This window comes from Mercurialis annua, assembly GCF_937616625.2.
Source record: "Mercurialis annua linkage group LG4 unlocalized genomic scaffold, ddMerAnnu1.2 SUPER_6_unloc_45, whole genome shotgun sequence".
Taxonomy (NCBI): Eukaryota; Viridiplantae; Streptophyta; class Magnoliopsida; order Malpighiales; family Euphorbiaceae; genus Mercurialis; species Mercurialis annua.
The window spans coordinates 35,001-38,575 of NW_026605977.1; positions in this window are offsets into that span (position 1 = coordinate 35,001).

Below are 3,575 nucleotides of genomic sequence, written 5' to 3' on the forward strand. Positions count from 1 at the left end.
CGGTTCAGTTCGTTTTCCGCAAACTGCTTCGTACGCAACAACTTCAATAGTTCAAGTGGACTGATCGGAGGCTCTCCATGAAGTTTGGTGGTTTTCGGACGCGTGTTGCACCGTTTACGACTTCTCGGCCGCGTGCCGGAACCGCAAGGCCCCGAGCGTCCTTTGACTCGGAAAAACTTTTCTCGCACGGTGCCGCTCCGGCACGTCGAGTGGACCACTGGGAGGCCCTCCGTGAAGTTTGGTGGTTTTCGGATGCGCATTTTATGTTTTATGAATTTTCGGCCCATTCCGCGTGGCGGAAACTGCGGCAAAAGTGCACAAAATGATAGTGTCCCGAGCAAAATAAAATTGGAAGCAAAATGTCCCGGACAATAATTTGCGAGTAGTTAGTATACATTGAAAGGGGATTTTGCAAAGAAGTTTGGTGATTTTTGGACATATATTTTGCCGGTTATGAATTTCCGAAGGTAAAACGATTAAAAAATTAAAAAAAATACCTCCGGGGCTCGAAAAATTTCGGTATTTGTTATTATGCGGGTTTGGATATATATAAACATATTTCCAAAATTTCAGATCAAAATTCCATGCCGATTTTTAAAAATGGGGGGGGGGGGTTGCTGGGCACATGTGATATTTCCTCCTGGCAGTCCAAAAAAAGTCCTAAGAGCTCTTTAGGGGGGTGCACCATTCCTCACCCCCGCGGGCTTGCCGCAAGCCCTCGTCCGCGGTGCAAGCGGCGCGCGCGCGCGCGCTATGCGAAAAATGCTGGAAATTGCGGAAAAATCCCTGCCTGGCAAAATTACGGAAATGCCCCCGGATAATTACGGATATGCCCCGCCCGGAAAAACTGCGGCGAATCGCGGAAAATGCCCGGCCGGAAAATTGCGTCGAAATGCTCGGAATTGCGGAAAATCCCCCCCCCCCGTGCATTAATCTAATGACCGGGTGCGGGTGCGGGTGCGGGACCGGGTGCGGGTGCGGGCACTCGGGCACTCGGCAGCTCGGCGCGAGACGCGAGCGCGTGTGTGGCCTCGAAGACCCTCGGAAAGGCCCGCCGACGTCCCTCCGAAGGCCCTCGCATGTCCATCGGAAGGACCTTCGGCAGCCGGTCGGCAGGCCTTCGCCAGCCCAGCGGCGGCCCTTGGGCATCGGCAGCCTTTCGGCTGGGCTTCGGCAGCCTTTCGGCAGCGCATCGGCAGCGCACCGGCAGCCCTTCGGCAGCGCATGGGCAGCCCTTCGGCAGCCCTTCGGCAGCGCCTAGGGCAGCCCTTCGGCAGCCCTTCGGCAGCCCTTGGGCATCGGCAGGGCTTCGGCAGCCCTTGGGCATCGGCAGGGCTTCGGCAGCCTTTCGGCAGCCCTTCGGCAGGGCTTCGGCAGCCCTTCGGCAGGGCTTCGGCAGGGCTTCGGCAGGGCTTCGGCAGCCCTTCGGCAGCCCTTCGGCAGCCCTTCGGCAGCCCTTCGGCAGGCCTTGGGCATCGGCAGGGCTTCGGCAGCCTTTCGGCAGCCCTTCGGCAGCCCTTCGGCAGGGCTTCGGCAGCCCTTCGGCAGCGCATGGGCAGCCCTTGGGCATCGGCAGCCCTTCGGCAGCCCTTCGGCAGCCCTTCGGCAGGGCTTCGGCAGCCCTTCGGCAGCGCATGGGCAGCGCATGGGCAGCCCTTCGGCAGCCCTTCGGCTGGGCTTCGGCAGGGCTTCGGCAGCCCTTCGGCAGCGCATGGGCAGCGCATGGGCAGCCCTTCGGCAGCCCTTCGGCTGGGCTTCGGCAGGGCTTCGGCAGCCCTTCGGCAGCGCATGGGCAGCCCTTGGGCATCGGCAGGGCTTCGGCAGGGCATCGGCAGGGCTTCGGCAGGGCTTCGGCAGCCCTTCGGCAGGGCTTCGGCAGCCCTTCGGCAGCCTCTCGGCTGGGCTTCAGCAGCCCTTCGGCATGCCTTGGCATGCCTTGCATACATTCCCCAGCCGTATGAACCTCTGCTGGTTTTGCTTCCCAGCCGAATGAACCTCTGCTCTGTGTAAAAATGTATATGTCTTGCACTAAGTGAAATTCTATAATACTTTCCTCGAACAATATTCATACAGTAGTTAATATATATTAAATGAGGAATTTAGAAAGAAGTTTGGTGATTTTTGGAATTTTTTTTTGCCGGTTATGAATTTCCGAAGGTAAAACGATAAATAAATAAAATAAAATACTTCCGGGACTCGAAAAATTCTGATATTTGTTATTATGCAGGTTTGGGTATATATAAACATATTTCCAAAATTTCAGATCAAAATTCCATGCCGATTTTTAAAAATGGGGGGGGGGGGTTGCTGGGCACATGTGATATTTCCTCCTGTCAGTCCAAAAAAAGTCCTAAGAGCTCTTTAGGGGGGTGCACTATGCCTCACCTCCCTGCACCAACTGCCGAAGGCTTTTGGTGCGCGCCTTTTGGCGCACCTATGGCACTGACGAGGGAAGGAAAAAAAACTCGTCGACCCGTTTCGGTGTTGGAAAAAATATTTTCGGATTCGGGGGGGCCCGGCCCCCGAGGTGTAGGTTGTTGGTATTTTTTGACGGAAACCTAGGCGAGCATTTGCCGAAATGAATCTCGGTGAATGTATAGCTTATGGTGTCACGTTGTATGCTATTTTACGACGTGTGTGCTTGCCGAGGACGCATTTTCAATGCCGAGGCATGCGACGAGCCGCGTTCCATGACTTTTCGACGACGCATTTTAAATGCCGAGGAAGTCGGCGCGCGGCGAGTCTGGATCCTTTACGACGATGCATTTTTAATGTTGAGGATGGATCCGACGCGAAGGCCGGTGAGGTGCTCTACGCATTGCGGCGGGCATCGAACTTGTTGATTGCGTCAACTCGGTTTTTCCGAGGGTTGCTCTTCCGCCAATGAAGTTTGCTGAGGTGGATACGATGCTGAGGGGGCTCTCCGTGCATGGCCGTATTTTCAAATGCCACCAGTTTAGCCGGCTCGGGCATTACAGATCCCATAGATTTGTAATGCCCGAGCCGACGAGGCGCACGTGCGATCATGCGAATTGCGGCCGTCACCCATCCTTCCGATTGCATCATGATTGTGGTCCCGCGGTTTTCCTTGCAAGTTCCCTAGGTTTTTTTTTCTTCTTTTCTCTTCGCATCCAGCGGTACGGTTAACGTTTGATGTTGGTGTTGCGGTAGCGTCCTTTGGGTACCACAAGTCCCATTGCGCGTTGCCGTTCGTCGGCTGAAAACGTTGTCCGATGTACGTGGCGGTGCATGAGTGGTAACTTGATCGTTAGGGTTGGCTGGCTCCGTGCTTGTGCATCGAACTGTCGCCCTCCGATTTTTTCACTTCTTTCAAGCCGTTGCTTCTCTGCAACAGGCTTCAAATGACCGGGTTTCTGTGTTGCATACCCAATGCAAGTGGAATTTGAAGTTTTTGCTGTCCCTTCTTCGCTTTGTGCCCCGTCCATGGGGTGCGGTGATCACTGTAGCGGTCTACTTGTTGCTACCTTGCCAATTTGGCTTTTTAGTCCCATTGTAGGCCGGCTGTGCTTTCGGATGCGGAATGCTCCTTGGGTGGATGCCATCGGCATCCACCA